The sequence below is a fragment of the Pezoporus wallicus genome, unplaced genomic scaffold, assembly GCF_028554395.1.
Source record: "Pezoporus wallicus isolate ANWC-B61680 ecotype Strahan unplaced genomic scaffold, APGP_CSIRO_Pwel_v1 contig_3817, whole genome shotgun sequence".
NCBI classification, from domain to species: domain Eukaryota; kingdom Metazoa; phylum Chordata; class Aves; order Psittaciformes; family Psittacidae; genus Pezoporus; species Pezoporus wallicus.
Genome location: NW_026635157.1, coordinates 13,163,262 through 13,183,135, shown reverse-complemented (window position 1 = coordinate 13,183,135; position 19,874 = coordinate 13,163,262). Strand labels below are relative to the sequence as shown.

General features: G+C 35.1%; 1 protein-coding gene across 4 annotated transcripts in view; it reads left to right on the top strand.

Moving 5' to 3' along the window:
- NKAIN2 (sodium/potassium transporting ATPase interacting 2) overlaps nucleotides 1-19,874 on the top strand; it is a 555,084-nt gene that overhangs the window by 305,577 nt on the left and 229,633 nt on the right. The window lies entirely within an intron of this gene.

The window sequence follows — 19,874 nt, the reverse complement described above, 5'->3', positions numbered from 1 at the left end:
CCATATGTGAAAGAGATCAGCTTCTCTTTCTGGCTTGGAGATTTAATTGCTATTTCTGATTAAAGGGAGTTTGGCCCAACTGTAAATTACAGATGTAATCCTCTGATCCTTTGTGAGTTACTGACATGTTATGATGCAGAAAATTGAACACAATTACAGGAAGAATAAGTGAGGCAAAGATACTTCCTTACCCCTATTTGCTCTTAAATCACCCCCGAAGTACGAAAAATACCAAACTTGGAGATTTCATCCCCACGTATTCTGTTTCTTCAAAAGATGCTGACTTCAAAAGGATCAGAGTTTCATTTCCTGAGGTTGTGAAGCAATTTTCTGCTGGTAAAACATTACACTTGCTGGGTTTTATATCTTCAGACAGAACCAATGTCATTAAAAGATTGGCAAAAAAGCATAGTAAATAAAAGGACTTGCATAGTATCTTTTACTTGGTTAAAATGCTTTCTGTATTGCTAAGTGAGCTTTTATTTAAACATGGCACCTGTTGTACAATTATACTCAACCCAATCTTCTCATCTTTTCACCTGCTTGTTTCAGCCATCTGTATTTGTAAACGTGTAAATGTTGGGAAGCTTATTGTGAATGGGGAAGTGAAATGGGGTGGGAAGGGAGAAAGGAGAAGCACCTATTTGAGCATTGTATTTTAATGGGTATGAAAACAGCTTAAGTAAGCACTAGTTGCAATAAAGAAGGGCCAAAACCAGTATCTAAGCCTGGAACTAATTTTTTTCTGAAGTCTAGGGCTGTGTCATCTAAAGTGTTTCCCAGCCACCCATATGTTTCAGCCTTATGTCTGGATGCAGTTAAAATTTTTATTTTTTTTTCTTAAGAGATATTGTTTGTTGCAGTTATATGATCTGCCTTGAAATACCCAGTAGAGTATATTCCTTTCATTTGAGCTGTTTTTCAGACAACAGCATTGGTAAATTGAGGGATAAAAGGAAAAGTTCTTATAAAATAGATTTATAAAATAGCAATGGATAGACTCATTAACTACAAAAGGTCTAATATGCTCCTGGGACATCACCCTCCTCTCCTTTTCCTTTCAACTGTGAATGGTACATCAAAACTTTGCCACATGATCAAGTCTTCTGCAAGATCTAGGGCCTAGAAATTCTATTATAGAAAATCTATTGGAAAGATATCCAGCTGTTTGGGTGAATGAAACTTACCCTCCTGTTGTAAATCCTTCAGAGACTCCAACTGCTTTACAAAGATCCATTTACAAAATGGATCATTTAAGTTTTATGTCTCCCAGTCACATTCATACATCTAAAGCTGAATCTTCTTTATTATTTATAAATTCATCTGGGAATAACTGCAACTTCAAATCTGTAATGATACTCCTGTGTATTATTTTTTGTGTGTGTGTTTGGAATGGCTTTCTTTTTTTGAAGAAAGCTCTGAGTCTGAATTGGTTCTAAATAGAGAATAAAAAATAACCTTTGGATAAGTACCACAGGGATGCCTCTGAGGTTGTAAACCATGAGAGGATTGTGTGCAGCATGGCTTTAGGAATTAATAGGTTAAAATTACAGCCTAATAATAGTTCAGCTGGGTATAGTTCATTTTTGTGTGCATTATTTATAACTTTATACCAAATAAAAAAGAGAAGCTTTCAAGGTTTTTTTTAAGTTTTGAGAAAAGTTTTTATTCTGTGTATACATACATCAGTTTTTCCATCATCATCTTCTGACCCAATGGAGAGGACATGTTTTGATTGTTAATACACCTTATTACAAAAGGCTTCTAGCATCATCCTTTTTTTTATTTTAGTTCTGGTTGTGGAGATCATGACATTTTTTCAGCTTCTCTTTATTACACTGAAACAGGCCTTCAAAGACTCAGAAAATTTTAAAATGAGGTAATGATCTCTGAAAAGACTGAGGAGACTCAAGGATTATTAGTGAACAGCCATGCAAATCTGTTTGCATTATAAACCATTGCACTCATATATATCTTGTGGAAAATGGCATCACACTAAGTATTTTCTGTCCTCGAGGCATGGTTGTCTTTGCTGAAACTCTTTCACAGCAAGCTGGAATATTTATGGCTTTGTAACAAAGAGGAAGTGTAATCACTTGTTCTTAACCTTGTTATATGGATCTGTGAATGAATGCCTAGAAAACTTCTCAGAGTTACTTTTCAGTATTACTTTTAAATAATATTTAATTAGCCTGGGTGTTGTTTTGCTTGCTGGTGTGTGCCCTACTCTATAAGTAGGACTTTAAGGTTTCAGGAGTGGTAATATTTATTCTGGCCTGTGGCTAAGCAAATGTAGCATACGAAATTCATAACCTTATGTCTTGAATGAGACACATCTGGAGTACACTGGTGAAATAAAAGGGGAAACATAATAAAAAGCATCTCTGAGAAAATGTAATATTTCAGTGATTTGTTTAAATATATCAAGAAAAGACCCAAGGAACTACATTCAGCTATGTCAGAACAAAACAACAAAAAAAAAAGAAAAAAAAAAAAAGAAAAAAAGATAGCAGTCTGTTTACCATTCTTTACTTCTTCAGACAAAATTCCCATTTACTTCTATGGGATTCAGCTGCAACCTCTGAATTAAGAAGGCTGCATGGAGACCTCATAGCAGTCTTCCAGTATCTGAAGGGAGCGTATAGGGATGCTGGGCAGGGGCTCTTCACTAGGGACTGTAGTGACAGGACAAGGGGTAACGGGTTCAAACTTAAACAGGGGAGGTTTAGATTGGATATAAGGAAGAAATTCTTTCCTGTAAGGGTGGTGAGGCACTGGAATGGGTTGCCCAGGGAGGTTTTGAATGCTCCATCCCTGGCGGTGTTCAAGGCCAGGTAGGACAAGGCCTTGGGTAGCATAGTTTAGTGTGAGGTGTCCCTGCCCACAGCAGGGGCGTTGGACCTGGATGATCTTAAGGTCCTTTCCAACCTTAACTATTCTATGATTCTATTCTAAGACCCTCAGTAGAAACAGTGCTGCAATTGGTCCTGTAATGAAGAAACAACACTTGCTTTAAGGCATTTAGAAGCTTTTCCTAATGATGTCTAAGGATCCTACAAGTGGAACAGAAGCAGAACTATCAAACTCCCATTTTCAGTTTAAAAATGAATAGATGTTTTTTCACTTCCGAAAATGCATAGTTGAGGTTGCACCGGTCCCATCACAAGAATGGGAGAGTAGAGATGATGCTGCTGTCACTTACTGGAAGTCAAGGTGGAGGCTGGAGTTCCGGTTCTGGATGACAGGGACCAGCTAGGGTCCAAAGCAGCCACTGCAGTCCCAGCCTTGTGCCAGTATGTTTGATTCTCCTTGCATGCAACCCTACTTGTGTGACCAGATACCAGAGCTCTCCTCTCACTTTTACCTGGATGGTCTCCAGTATCACTTTGCTGTAGTCGCTACAGCACTATGTGAATGTGAACAAGAATATACTTTTTGAAAACTCGTTTTAACTGTCAAAATTGAGTTAGTTTATATTTGTGTGGCATTCTTGACATTTTCCATAGGGTTGTATACAAAGGTTACATTTAATAAATTAAATCTTAAGGTTGTACTTATGTGTCTTTTGACACAAAAATTAGGTGTTTGGAAGTCAAAAACTCCAGTGTCATGAAATGCCAGAATTAAGGTTGTTTGTATAATTTAGCTCTTTTTGTACATTCATTTTACATAACTTTTAATTATGCAGTCACAGTTGGGTTTTTGTTGTGGTGGTTTGTTTTTTTTTTCGCTTCACAATCTTTTCCTTAATCCCTTTACAGAATGGCCTATTTTGGAGATTAATCAGGTTTGGGAACTGAGTGAGGCTGCCAAACTGGATCTCACTCTATTTCTTACATATTCAGAAAAAGCTTCACAAAGAGGAAGAAAAAAAGAATAATTGTGCTTTTCTTACCATGTGTGGCCATTACATATTTTGTTTTCTCCTCATTGGCTATTATGTAATTAATTTCCATACTTCATGTAACTAAATCTGGTACTTCAACTCTGCTCTGAAAACATGTAGAATAATACTCTGAAAGCTTATATACAGAAGGAACCATGGCACCTAAGCACAGTGGTGATTGTACGTACATAGTTCACCCTGTGTAGTGAAAGTGCAGTTCCTCATTAATTTAACACTTATTCTACAGATCTGAATTGCAAGCTACTGTTCTTAACAACAACCAAAAGAACCCCCAAAAAAAACTAAAAAACAGGCGCTGTTTACATTCAAATGTAGCTACTTTCTCTCCTGTATTGTCCTGAGCTGCAACAGAGGGAAGATGAAGGAATAGGAGAGATTAAAAAGACCCACTTATTTGAAATTTTTAAATATGATACAAAGAACTGAATGTATTGTAGCTATTAAAATATAAACTAAAGAAAAATCAGACTGTTTTATGCCAGAATTTTCAAGGGAAATCAAATGTTTCTTATATATTTTCTTTTACCTACCCCAAATATCTGCAAATAAAAGACCCACAAAATCACAGAGTAATTCGTGTTGATAAAGTCCTCTCAAGGTCACTTAATCCAGTCTCCTGCTCAGAGCAGCACCAACTTCAAAGTTAGATCAGATTGCTCAGATTTTCAGCCAGTCAAGTTGTAATACTCTCCAAGGATGGAAATTTTACAACCTCTTTAGATCTTAACCATTCTCATTGTGAAAAATCTTCTCCTGTTATGCAGTTGAAAATTCCATTGCTGAAATCTGTCTGCCTCTTGTCCTTTCACCGCATACCTCTCAGAAGAATCATGCTTTATCTTTTCTAACACTCCCTTTAAGCTTTTAACTGCAGTTGAGTACTTCAGCTTTCTTTTTCCTCCTTCTGTAGTTAAATTCCTATTTACACAACTGTTTCACCTCGCAAGAAAAAAGGTAATTATCATGTAATAAATAATCAGTTCACTTTTCACAAATTTAAATGCTTTACTGTGGAAGGAAAATGAAGGGTCTTCACTTATATGTAAAACTATATAGTATCTTTAGTATAATGCAGAAAGATGAGGGTTATCCTTGCTGTCTAGAAGAAGTACTAACAGATTCAAAAAGAATTAGAATCCTTTAATTCAAAGACAGTTAAATTTATATGAACATTTAAGTGCCTGATATTGAATTTAGGGTAATTTAGTTGCCTGAATTATATTTAGCCTGCGTGTAAAGCATGCAGTCAAATAAAATAATGAAAATGTGTAACTCTTCCCCTTTCCTGCTGAGGAAAGGATGAACCAGGAAGGCTAACCAGAACTTAGTAAAGTAACTGATAGTGAGCAGGCAGAAGGCAAAATAATGGCATTGCTGAGGAATACCCCTGGGGAGAGAGAGGCAGTTCTGGGAGTGCAGAGGAACTACTGGAGAAATTAAGGTTTAGGGAGAGAGTTTGCTGCTATTTTATTATCCGCAAGTATCGCCCACTCTGTAGTTGAAATGCAAGTTTGACTGTTTTCCATGTCATGGAAGCAGAGTAATAAAGACAAATGTAAGAAATCATAGAAGTGGAATTCCCCAACTATCAATGTACACTGTGATTAATATCAGTGTTTTCATATTCATAGTGGTGGTTCATAGTAAAGTAAGGCCAGAAGGGACTTCAGGTTATGGTTAGTCTATTCTTCTACCTCCAGCCAGTCTCAGCAACCACCCAGAACTGTGGGAGAGCATCTGTTGAAAAAGATCTTAAGAAAGAAATGAGCAGTTTAGAAATCCACCCACTGATGACATTCATGCATGAGCAACTTTTCACGACTGATAAATTCACATTTCCTTTGTTAACCTGAGATGTTAGTCCAGGATTAGCCACGTATGGCTGGCTTTTAGTGGCTGTAGTGCAGTCTATCCCTTCTCTTTTCCTTTTCCACCTGATGACACTAATGGGAAGAGGAAAAAGCAGCAATGGTTGTAGCACTTCCTGTGAAGGACAAATTAATGCAGCCCTGCAGTGCTGGTGGAAATAAATGGAAGAGGTGGGATTAAACATGAAGCCACATTTCCTCCTATCATTCTCATTTGTCTCCACCATGTTACCCAGCAAAATTATGACAAACCAGAAATAAGCACCTTTTTCACTTGAATATCCCAACAGTGGCAAGCACACATCTGCCTAGGCATCTGACTTTCACATACCACTGCTCGGATTGATACCTAGTTGCTCTGAAATGCAGTTTATATCCATATGCAAATTAAATGCAATAAAGCAGATTACTTCAGGATATGATTTGCATAGCTTGTCATTCATGATGCTTAAAAATCATGCTGTCTATGAGTGCTGAACACTTCATGCGGCTAATATAGTCTGATTTTTTAAAGGGGCAGTTTGATAACCAGACACAGCTGATGTAAGAAGGAAATAAAAGAAATGGTTTGTTCATCTTCAGCATAACTCAGATGTAACAAAGCAAGGAACTTGGTAACAAGATTGAACTTAGACTAGTTACATTAATTCTACATTACCTTGTGACCATTAGTGTAGCCATTACACTGCTTTGATTCCACATTTACTAATTATTATTGTAAGGTAGTGGTCGTTAACAGTTAAATGTCAATGTTGCACATACTCTAATAAGGCAACCTGCAGGATGTTTAATTTTCAACATATTACCTTCCTTGGATGTTGTTTTAACAGATGTCCTGTTAAGATAACAGAGAAATTAAATTAGTTTTCCACTCAAAGCATCTGGTTAACTTTGTAAGTAAATGCCTTTGAGCAGTAAATCTGACCAGGGTTTTCAGATAAATAGCTCTCAGAATGTTTTAAGTAAATGACTTTATTATTACACTTCTATTACTCAGGGCAGATTTGACATGCTTGATCATATATCTAACAGATGAAAATTGAAAATAGTGCTGGCAACCAGCAGTGTTAGGTTATTCTGAGGTTAGTTTCATGGGTAGATACTATTAAGCATGCTTATGGTTTCAGATAATTTAGTTTTGCAGCAATTTTTTAAACTTCCAGCTTTATTAGCTGAAAGACAACTGTTTATAAATTTTAACTGTTTATTACTGTAGACGTAGCATATGGTGAAAAACATTTAGATAAAAGAATTTTTCATCTCTTTAATGGTGAAGCAAATTGTGATAGGAAATCATTCAAACTATAGAAAAATATAAAATATGGTTGTAGAGATTGTGCTTATTGTACAAAGTTTATCTTTTAATATTCAGGGCTATATTTTGTTGAGTTCATGAATAAGCATACATCTGCATATTAATTTATATATGGACACTTTTCCTGTAATTTAATAGCTATGCACTGAATAAAGGAACACATGAATATGAGGGAAGGGATGCCATCCAGAGGGACCTTGACAAGCTTGAGAGGTAGGCCAATGCCAGCCTCATTCAACAAGTTCAACAAGGCCATGTGCGAGGTCCTGCGCCTAAGCAGGGCAATCTCAACCACAACTACAGGCGGGGAGGAGAAGTGATTCTCCTCAGCCCTGGGGAGAAGGACTTGGATATTAGTAATTTTTTCTTGTTATTTTCTTCATTTCTCATTCCAATGAAAGGAGTATTTCCCAAACTCCTGCTGAAGGGCAGCAGTCCATGATATATGGAAAAGTGAATTAAATGATGTCAACTTAGATAACTCTGTAGAATCTGAAGCTTTTGAGATTCTAACTGTGCATTTTTCATGGTTGGCAAATAATAATGGCGTTCAAAGCAAAAGATGTTTCTTAAAACTACATCTTCTGGCTGTTGTGTTTGCCTTCCTGAATTCTGTGATTTTAATTAAAAAAAAAAAAAAGTTATGTGCTCAGACAGCTGTTTGGAAGAAGGGGTTACAGGAGCACTTAGTAACAACAGTCTATGATACTATATAATAAGGTTTTTTTTCTCTTCATTAGCATATACAGCCTGCTACAGGGATGAGAATATAATGATAATTGCCAGACTCTTGGGTTTTCACACTTGGAAATAGTGTAAAGTACAAATTTGAAGTAATTTGGCTTCTTTCAAGAAATGTCTCTCTCTACATAGTGAAAGCAGGAGGTTGTAAAAGACTATGGAGACTTAACTTTGATGTTATATTTCTGGCTAAACATATAGAGGAGATAACAATACTTATCCTGATTCACGTCTCAAAGTGAAAGTGAAGTAGCAATCTAACTTACCTTTAGAGGATATTTGTCTGTGTTACAGTATGTAGCATTGATAGATTCTACAGAGTAGAGTTGCTTCTGTATGAAACGTCACTGAAGAGTAAAGTTTATTGAGAGAGAAATTTGTTTGATCCTGTACCCATTATGTTTAGCTTTAGGCACAAGCACAAAAATCTGTCTTTTAAAAAGAGTATATAAAAAGTAATATCACCCTTTTTTACACTGCCATTTTAAATGGTACTCCTTTGTCTTCTGTCATAAAGAAGCATGTTTTGAAAGTTGATATCAAATTCCATCTGCTTCATGTCTCATACAGAGGTTGTGCAAAGTATCACAAGCATAGTAGCAAATAAAATGTTATTATGCATATAACTTAGGCCTTTGTTAACTCAAACTCTGAAAATTATTTTCACATGATATTCAAGTATTCTGCTGTTTATTTAAGATGGTGGGCTATAGGCAAGAAAATCTGGACCCAAGGAAACCAGCAAGCCACTGTGATTCCAGAGGCTGATGATGTGTCTGGCTCCTTCTCAACAGAACATGTGACTGTGTGTATACTCATGTGACATGTCCCTTCCCATGCGTAATTCTTTGGTCTCTCTCACTCCTTTTTACGCTTTGCCTGTTGGGCTGAAACATTCTTTGGAGATCCCTGCTTCTCTGCCCAGACTGCCAACATATCTCAGAGTAGATACCTGACTAGTAGACAGCTAAAGTTAAATGAGCTGAATCCAACGCTAAGTGCTTATCACCCATTGAATTCGTGGTAATTAAGCACAACAGGATGCCTTCCTTAATACCGAGTTCCTTATATATTTAAAAATCTGATGCCAAGGAGCCTAAATTGTATTTAAATTAGAATTCGAGTGCTCAGTCTGCTGAAAATTGGGTTTGGGTTCTAGCAAAAAAATCCTTATGCTTTTTTGAAAATCGTGTTTCATTGATTCGCCTTCCAGAAAAGGAGAAAGAATGGCAATAGTAGAGTTTTTGTTTATAAACATGCTGAAAAACTGCTTCGTGTTTTCAGTTGGAGTTGTAGAGTTTATTTGATTCTCCTCCTTCATTGATTATCATTTTGGTGCAAAGTAATCCAGTGGTGCTGCACATGAAATAAATTGAAAATCTGCCTACCATATCCATGAAACAATGGGAGTCAGTTTTGAAAACCTTATACAAAAAGTCATACCAACATGCAAATGAATAATAAGCATTTAGGTTTTCAGTTCAGAGCACGAATTACTTGAATTTCAAAACCTGACATCCTTAAAAAAGCAAATGAAGTAAGCTCATGCTTGAAAGCAAAGAGCAGTGTCAAGAATTTGTGGCTCTGTATTGACTGGTAGTATAGAAGACACTTATAACAAAAAAAATGGAAGGACTGCATGAAAAATTCAAAGCAAAAGGTCTGATCTGAAGCATTCTGATCCTGAGCAGGGGATATGTATTCAGCCTACTTAAAAATTTAAGGGTATATTTTTATTAATGGCTGTTTCTTTTCTGTAGCATTTTCTTTGTGATAGGCTTCATGGTACATGTTAGATACAGTAAAAAGGGGGAAAAGGCAAACTGTTGAATATGTATATCCTTGGCAAAGGAATATTTTATTTTACTTCTTTATAATAAAATATTAAATTGTAGAAATACATCCTGTATTTTATACATAGAAAGTCACATGGCACTATGTTAAGTATAAAGTCCTTTGGGATGATGATTTATTTGATCATTAGAATAAAAAGAAAAAAAAATAAAAGCAAATTACCTATTCCTTTGTTGCTGACATATTTAGAAAGATATACCCATGATTCCAGAATGTTCTGTCTCTTTTGCTCCTCTACTTATATAGTGCTAAATTACCTATAGTTGATTTATAGAAACTTAAAGAGGAAAGAGATCTCTTTATAATATTTCTTGCACATAGAAATAATAATATTTATCATATTTAACCTTTTATACTTGGTTAGCTAAGTGTTTATATTAGCTTTTTTAAACAAACAAAATGGATTGAGTGCCATTACCAAGTAGCCTGGTTCTGTATGCCAGAAGTTTTTCCTAGTATTCTACCAAAATGATTTTACTGAATATCTTTACCTTTCCTGAACAGGCAGGACAAACATTCTCATTATAACATCTAAATACTGAAAGATATTTATCATGCTGTTTCTTCATTTTTTGATCTTCTCTAGGCAAAGTAGATACATTTCTTTCATGTTTCCTTATTGCTTATATTTTCTAGGTCTTTTATTCTCATCGTTTTCCTCTATTTTTTTTCCCATAGCCTCTGTAGGTCTATTAGCATGAAGTACAAAAAAACTCCAAACAAACAAGAAAGATAGTCCAGCTGAGACCTCACCAACACCAAATAAAGCAGATCTATGAGACTTCTGGTATTGTATCTATAAAGCTGCCATTAAGGTTTACTGAATCAGATTTCCTGGGTTTTGCACAGTGCTGCAGTGTTGATTCTTATTTCTGAGTCACTGTTAAAATCTCCTACAGTTCTCATATTGTGTTACCCTGCCAAATGGTACTTTCCATCTGTTTGATTCCTCCTGCCTATAGGAAGTACTTTGCTCTTTAGCTAATTCACCTTGCTGTTCTTAGGTCATCTCTTCAATTTGCTGAGACCATTGAGGCTAGAGTCCTGCCCTCTGTTATCCTTCTGATATAAACAGTGTTCAATTCTGCCACCCAAATCAGTCATAAAAATTCTAATTGAGTTGCACGTGGAGTGGACACACACGTTCCACGTCAAAACCTTTTTCAGCTTAACAGCCGAACACTGATAAATACCTTTTGTAAACAGGTTTAGAACCAGCTGTGCAGCTGGTGCATGGTGATTTACATCCTCTGTGCACTTTCATAGTCTGCATGTGACATCACACAGACGTGTCAGAAACCAGAATAAAGTCATGTCCTATCTACTGCTCCACCTCCCCAAAACTGCAGCAGCTGACTCACCTGTCATAGCTGAGGAAGGAAAGTTATTTTAGTATGGACTGCTCTGAAAAGCTCATTGTAGTATCTTTTAATTTTACAGTTTCATAAAAACACATGGATTGATGGATTACCAATTTTTTTCTTTTACAGAACCTCAACATCGAATACAGAGTCACTGTTATAAAACTGAGGAAAAGTCTTTCTCATTCTCTGTGGCTGATCCTTCTGCTTTTTTTTTTTTAAACTTTGGGTGAAATCTTGTCCCTGTTGAAGTCAATGCATGTTTGGGTTTTTTTTATTCCATTCACTAAAATGAGGCCAGGAGCTGACATAAATTCTTCAAGGGCTTCTCAAAGTGTCAAGTCTTTTCCTTAAAAGCATGATGATGCCTTGAGAATTCTGCACATCAAAAACAATTTCATAATAGAAAAGAAGATTTTAGTTTCATTGATATGGAAATCGTGTTACAGAGCATGCATCGTGCTAGCATTCAGTTTCTAAACCGACACCATGTAAGGCAAGCATAGATAATTTCCATCCTTGACAAAAAATTGTTAAATTAGATTTAGTCAAAAGGCGTGCTGGTATTTATCATCACAAAACACAGATAAACATATGAGTAATGGTATGAGTACTGGCTTGCTTTCTAGCTTTCATATTTCAGTGAAATTGGAATGCAAATATTTGGGATCTGAATCTGTACATGAAAAAGTAAACATTTATTAATTTATTAAATATAATCTGCTCACTGAATAAGTCATTTCTTTAACTGCAGAAAAGGCACATGACTTTGTAGTTCAAATCTTACTTGACTGAACCTTGGGAAATTTGAGTCCATTTATCATCTCTGATCCAGATTTCCTGTAAATCAGACCTTCTGCCTCAACTTCTGCTCTCTGTTCTTGCCACTGTAAAAGATCATTGTAATACCTGCATGAAAAGAACAATACCACAGTGAGGTTAAACTTAGTATTCAAGTGCCTTGCAGTACTAGTGGAGACACCCTTACTCTGATGATTCACCATGTGTGGTACTGTTCACACTGTTAAATCGATTGAAGCCTTGCTTGTAGAAATGGGCCCTATTAAGTCTTCTCAATTATGAATTGTTCCCGTTCTCAGTGAAATTAAAGCCTATTCGTAACAAGACAACTAGTCATCAATACACGGAACCTTTCTTCTGCTAACTTTTGTGATTACTATGCTTATCAAACTTGTATATTCAGCTTATTTATTGAAATGTATTGGGGGGGAAATATTTTATGAGAAACTGTTCACTTTATCACCTAATGGCTGACAGTCAGTTTGGTCTAAAGATATTTTTCCTTTTACTGGTTTGATGAATATAATATGGTTAGATGAATCTATTTGGCATATTCAGTTTTCAAGATATGGGGCATTTCCATTATTTAAGAAACTGGTTGGAGTAACTTGGAAAATAAGAAAAATCAAAAGCAAGGTTAGCCACTTTAACTTCTTTCTGTATCATCTGAAAAAAACAAACAAAAAAAAACAAAAAATCAAAACTGATATGTTTTATAAAAATCATGTGTATTGTGTTTATAAAAATAAAATCACATAAAAATTATCTCATAAAAAGAAAAAAAAAATCAGGGTTCCTGAAAGTGGCATATATAATTTTTTTTTACTATATTTTCTTGGATTTTGCTCACTAATTCACAAAAGTCAGTGAATAAATATTCATAGGAACTGTGTGGCAGAATCCTTGTAATGATTCTTTTGTCTGTGTTTTGGGTGAATGGATCTGGAAAATAGACTTGCAGAACAGTTCAAAAATTCAGTCAATACAGTTATAACTGTCCCTTCTTTTACTAGTTATCCTTGGGTTTGATGTCATATGAACAATATTTCTCTGTAAACAGTATATTCACACAATTAAAGATAAAAATTGGTCAAGATGCAGTCTGCCAGTTTAAATGAATCGTTACATCTGTTTCATTTTTTGCATCATGAAAGAAACGGGGAAAAGGGGGATGAAAAGTGGAACAAGTTTCTTTTAGAATTTCAGTGACAACTGTTTAAAGGCTGCTCATATGTGTCTTAATTGTACTCAGTTCAGGGATTATGTAGGCTAAACATTTGTACAGTATTCCAAGTCCCTAAAACAAATATTCTAGCTTAAATTGTGAAGATAACTGCCGTGCATTTAAATGACTATTCATGCTCTGAAAGTTTCTGTTTGTCATAATTTAAGGTGTCATATTTTGTTACAGAAAAGGTGATTGTCCCTGCCAAAAGCTATGGTAAATCACTTTGAGTAAAAAAACTTTCAACAGTCATTCCTGTGGCATGAAATGAAGTGCAGCTGACTTTTTTTTTATAAGAATCTCAGGGGAAAAAAATGTCTGATTTATGTTTAGGCATCACTTTACATTTTGAAGTATCTGAATTAAATTTGTAAACAACAGATATAGGAATCACATCATCCATGGCTTAACCATAGCAATAACTGAAGGTGGAGGTCTGAGCAACCATTTTCAGATGACAGAAGAAGAGAATAGGAGAAAAAGAATACCCTACCCCCCAAAAAAAAGATAATTTGTATATGCAGAATGTGATTAAATCCTTCTGGTCACTATCTTAACATAGAGGCCAGTACCTCTGACAAAAATATGAGTATTTTTGTTTGGGGCTTTTAGCAATCACCAGCACTTAAACATTAGATAGTTCATCAGGACTATCAGTAAAGAAGTCTATCAGGAAAACAATTATTTTTCATCCCTGTGTGGCCCCCACCTACAGCTACCCCTCCAGGACACCTGAGGGCTTTCTGTGGGAAAGAACAACATACTGAGAGTAATGTCATTTTCAGTAGTGCAGATGATTGGATAGAAAGCCGGGGATTTTGCTAAACTGTTCTGCCAGTAAAATGCCACTAATTTTCCTCTTTTTGTTTATAGTAAAATATTACCTGATAATCCGTAAGCATATAGGAAACAAGCAATAGAAAAAGAAGAAATAATTTTTTCAAGGGAAGAACTGGCTTATGACTCCTAGAAGGATTTGTGCTAGAACCTTTGCTCCAGAAGAATATTCAACATTGGTCAAGCAAAAGTGATGAATAAAGCGAAGTGACAGAAATAGCTTGGTATATGGAGAGCTTCAGGTTATTCAAAATTAAGAGGCTGTGTAGAACTGCACACTGATATCTCAGTCTTTGTATTTTACAAGGTAGCACTGATAGGTCAGTTTGACCCTGATGATAAGTGTGCAGTGATGAGCTTAAAGTTGGCTGTTACCAGTTAGAAAAAGATCTATCACTTGCCTGATTTTCTGAGTATCAGCTCAGCACTGGAAAAACAACCTTATGGCCTGCTTGGAAAGGAGCAGATCATCATGCAAGGAATATCATACTGGTATCAAAAACCCATGGTGAACCTCAGAATTAACTTCTGTGTTCAGATCTACTCATTTGTACCAAAAATAATCAATAAAATTGCTCAAGAAGAAGGAACAGGGATGCCACAATGGTTGTAGGAGGGCTGAATGACTGTCACAACTTCTTGGAGTAAAGAATATTTTCTTCCAGTATCTGTTTTACACTTGCAGTGTCAGGGGTATAGTTTTGGCTTAGGCTATGTTTCCACTGCTTTTTTGTTTTCAGGAAATATGACATTTTGATTTGTTGCTTGTAAATATTGGCCTCTGAAAAACAGCAATGAAATAAAGAAATCCACTATAAAAAAAAACGAGGGTCAAAGACAACTAGCCAAAATTATTTAGGAATTTTCTTGTAATTACTAGGTTTTTCCTTTGTAGCTGGTGAATCACTCTGTCTACCTTCCCTCCCTCTCCTTTTCTGCTCCAGTAAAGCAGAGAGGAAGACAGCGGTGATAATCCTCTTGGACTGAAATATTTTACACTTGTTTGGTAGGTGATAAATGCTGCATTCCAAGGGGATTAGCACAGTGAAACTTAACTACAGGAGTGAGAGTTTCTGCATACACACTAAAAAATTCCTAGCCATGTTGGATCAACAGTAATATTCATACTTTTTCTGTGGGAAAAGCTAATACAGGAGCAATAGCCACATGAAGTTAACCAGAAACTACTTTTTGAATAAATGATACCATTCTACTGTAGCTACTGTGTTGTGAACACATTTAACTGTGGGGTTTTTTATGTTGGGTTTGGGTTGGTTTTTTGGGGGGTGGTTGTGTTTTTTTTCAATAGTTTACACTAGTTTGTGAACTTCTGTTCAATTAAATCTGAACTGGGTTAGTAACATATATTGCGCCTTCTCGGGAAAGGAAGGCGATTTTATGCAAATTAGAATTCTAACCCAAATGAAACATTTGTAACAATCAGCATTGCAACTACCATAAAATGTTAATAAACATAATCGTAATACATGCAAAGGGTATAAAATTGCAAGTGAAACATTTCTACTTTTAGTGGATTCCTGTAATTTCTTTAATCATTTCAATTTCATTAAAATCAGTCCTTGAAAAGATATGCTGAATTTTCAAGAAAGGCAACTGTAAGAATGTTTTGCATTTCCTCTCCAAATCTACATGCATTTAAAAATATCACTGAGAGCATGCAGATTTGTTTCTTTCCTTAGTGAAAGTAATGTAAGAAGTACAGCATGCCTAAAACAAGAAATCAATTTGATGATTACAAGCTGTTATAACTCCCTTCTTCCAGATATGTCAAATTTATGGTTTAAAAAGTCCTGTAGCTTAGATTTTTTTCAGTCTACATAGAATGACAAGGCAAATAACCTATTCTAACACTGAATCCAAAAAGTAAGAGATTTAAAGGACCACATGGAAAGATCAAAGTGACATTGCTTTCTGTTTTCTTGATATCTTAACACAGAATGTTATCCTAAGTCTTATGGAAAATGTTAATTCATGGTCATTTTCTATTTTATTTCATTTTTCCTGTTCTGTCATGTACAATCCCTAGTCATGTCTTAATGCCCGGGCAGAAGGAACACCAGGAAAAGAGAACCTTCTAACCCGTCTAATGCTAGACATTTTCACTACCAGATGGTATCATAGGGATGATTTTAAATTCTGATCTTTATGCTAGAGCTGAGTGCTTAATCTGTGACAGACTTCTAGCTATGCAAGGTGGAAAATACTGGTTTTCAGTCATTTCCCTGCTAAAGATTGAATGTGTTACTTTTCAAAAAGCCATGCTTTGACCACAGTTATATTTACTTTGAAGCGCTATTGCAAGATAATGTCCAGGGAATTGATGCCAACAGACTGAAGGATGCTTGCTCCCACTTGAGCAATCTGTAGTCATCACGCAAGTTTTTGCCATACCTGATCTCAATATTGAACATGCTGGGGGAAAACGGGATTTCCATAATTACCTTTATTTTCTTTTTAAAATGTAGTTTATGCAGTTCTTTCTTCAACAATGTAAACTAGCAGATTAAGGAATTATAGCCACGTTGCATGAAGCTGTTGATATGTGATGTAGTGGAGATGAAGGAATGATAGGCCAGAGTGATAGAGAGCTTTCAGCCTGGATGTGAATTGATCGCTGGGAATATTGATATATCTTCCCTTGAACACTGAGATACCTTTCCTTCATCAGTTCCTTTTGCAGTGTGAAAAGTGGTCAGGCTATTCATACTGCAAGCTGGTTTAGGAGAAGTCTCTTTTTTTTTTTTTTTTAATGATTTCACTGGAATGTTAAAAAAAGAAATAGTGAAGGCAGAATTCAGAAAGCACTGTGTGTGAGAGTGTTTTCTTCCTTCAGTGCCTTGACGTGAATTGCACAGCTTAAATGGTAGGCAATGCATTTAAAATAAATACTGAGCTTTCCTAAAAATTAGGAAAGTCCTAATAAGTCACACTACTGTATTTTTCTGATGAAAATATCATTTTTACTATTTGAAAAAAACGTACAAGTCATGACTAATTTAATTAGTCATTTTATTTATTTATTTACTCAAAATTAATGCTAAAATATCGTAATTTTTTAAACCATCATGTATAAAAGCCATCAAAAACTGCATTTACAGTGCTTGGCTTAGAATAGGTTATTTCATGGCTTTGTTCCGGCTTTCCAATATGAAATGCACTTACAATGGCAGAAGATAAAACGATGCCTCCTCTGCTGATTTAGGCTATAATATTTAAATGCTGCAGTATCTGGAAAAACTGTCTGCATTTTAGTTGTAATCGTTAGTAATTTGTTGAACTGCTAGAAGTCTTCTCGACACATATAAAATAGAAGAATAAAATATTTCTACTCTGATGCTGCAACACTAAAACTATCTAAATATTATCAGAGAACTGATTTGATGGTTAACGCAAACATTTTTACTTTTCATGAAATGTAAGTTTTTAGCTCTTGCGACAAAAAACATTTGTGGCAATAGAAGTCCACAGTATTGGAAAATTCATTGAATATATTTCCATGTAGATGAAATACTATGTGACTTTTTGCTTTCAGATTTGTTCTCTTAAAAGTGCAATAACATCTTTTAACATAGGGTAATATCTCATAGCCAGAGTTACAATCAACAACCTCAAAAGCTGGGGAATGGTCAGTGGAATTAGTCAAATTTTTTCTCAAACAAGTCCACTAATAAAAAGGGCTACATGTTTGTTGTGGTTTAAACCCTAGCCAGACAGCTTGACTGCTACTACTGAACCCAGGACATTTTTTCATCTCTTTGCTTAAGACATTTCTAAGTAGTTCAAATAATGGATATAGGATTTTGGAGATGGGTTTTTTTGTTTGTTTTTCAGGGCTGACTACAAAATTCTTTAAGGATTACATAAAGACTGTATCTGTGTGTGAGAATACTGAGGGATGGTGCATGGGGTTCCTTTTGTGCGGTACACATATCAGCACCAGCAGTACATAGGTGGAAGGTGCAAGATAATAAAATAAAGTTGTAAAAATTCTTCTGTGCAGAAAACCATAAATACAAAAAAAATATTTTTCCTTAGCAGATTTGTTATTTTGGGTCATTTCTGGTTTATTGCCAAAATAAGTGTTTGTTCCTTTTTATTGCCTTATTAACAGTGTTGGTACAAATATGAACAGGTAGACTGGTTCTTAGGTCTTTCCTTTGTTTAATCATTGTCATTATTTAGTGAGTTACACTTTTAAACCCCTTTGAAGATTATTAGACACCATTCTTGTGACACATTTAATGACAAATTGGAACTATGAAGGATATAAATTATCTCACCAAATCTTTGCATGGGTAGTGGTGTGATAAAAGAAGGCACTGTTTGCCTTCAAGATCCTGTACTTAATTTTGTGTTTCTTTATTCTTTCATTGAGAAACCATTTAGAAAAAGTAGAATTGGAGACATGTAAAGTCTTTCGTAACTCTAGGATTACGTCTTCAGAGTTGTGGTTGTAGTAGATACATGCATATTTGTTGTAGCAAACCATTTTTGCTGAAATACTCTAGCATCTTCCTTTTAGCTTGAGGATCATAGAAAGCAATGTAGTTTTTACCAGAATATAGATGTAAATATGAAGTTAAGGTTTTGTTTCTGAGGGCGAAAACTATGGTTATGAAATGCGACCATTAACTTATAATACATTTTATAGCAGGAGTGAATTTAAATTGAAAATATTCTCAATAATTATGATATGATGATGCTAATAAGGGATATTGTAACATCTTTTAATACATGTAGAAAGTGCAACAATACTATGAGCATTCACCTGCCTGTGAAAATTTGAGCATGTGAAAGGGAAGGAAGGTAAGAACAAAAGGGATTTGGAAGTGATACAAGTGTGGTTGGATGCTGTACAGTAAGAACTATAAAATATTTTTAAATGATGATGAAGGTTTTTATTGTTACTGTAAAGATAACATATTTAAATAACACCATTTAAAAATAATGTGACTTGTCTTTCCAGAAATATGATATTCATTAATTTCTGGTGCTTTTTAATGGGAAGATTTTTTCGTTCAGTCCAACTTTTTACCATTAGACATTGTCTGTTGGAAAAAGTCATTAACGTGCTAACTCCTGCTGAGAGAGAAAATAGGCCGATATTTTGTTGGGGGATAGTAAAAAGGTCAAAGGTATTTCATGAAATGTTATGGCAATTTCTCCTTTATTCTTGCTATGTACTCTGCTGTTGAAAATTACATACTTGTGATCTGAGATGTAAGTAATACGTTTAAAGCTATGAGAGACCATTATGATCCTCTAGTTCGATCTTTTGAATAGCACAGTCCTTTGAATTTCACTGAGTAATTTTTCAAATTCTGATGGAACTGATTCTTGCCTTATAGAAAGAAACTCATTCCAGTCTAAAAGATTTAAAGTGATGGAAAATCCATTGTTCTAGATAAGTGTTTTTTTCTACTGAGTGTGTATATCTTCTATTAAAAAAATACTCCTATCTCATCTGAATTTATTTAGCTTCTACTTCCAGCATGTACTTCTTGTTATATCTTTGTCTGGTAAGTTTAGCATCTTCCATCATCAGAAATTTTCAATGCATGTTTATATTGGCTTCCTTCTTGCACCATTCATCCTATATCATCCTCACAAAGCTTAAACTATAAAGATTACTAATATTAAATTGCGAGGTTAAATTAAAAAGATTGTGACTCTTAAATCTCTTACTGTAATTCAGGCTTCCCAGATCCACAATATCTTTTTGTGCCCTTCTTCACTTTTTTAGTATACATTTGAAAGTGAAACATGAGAGCTGTTTCCTGGTAATAGTCTCAACAGTATCAAGAATAGAGTAAATAAAAATTCTAGTTCAAACACTAGAAATTCAATGTAACACTTGCATCTAGTATTTATCTTCAGTGATTGCATCTGTTCTCCTCTCCATTATTTTACTCTGGGAATTCTAGTTTATTAACTGCTATAGATA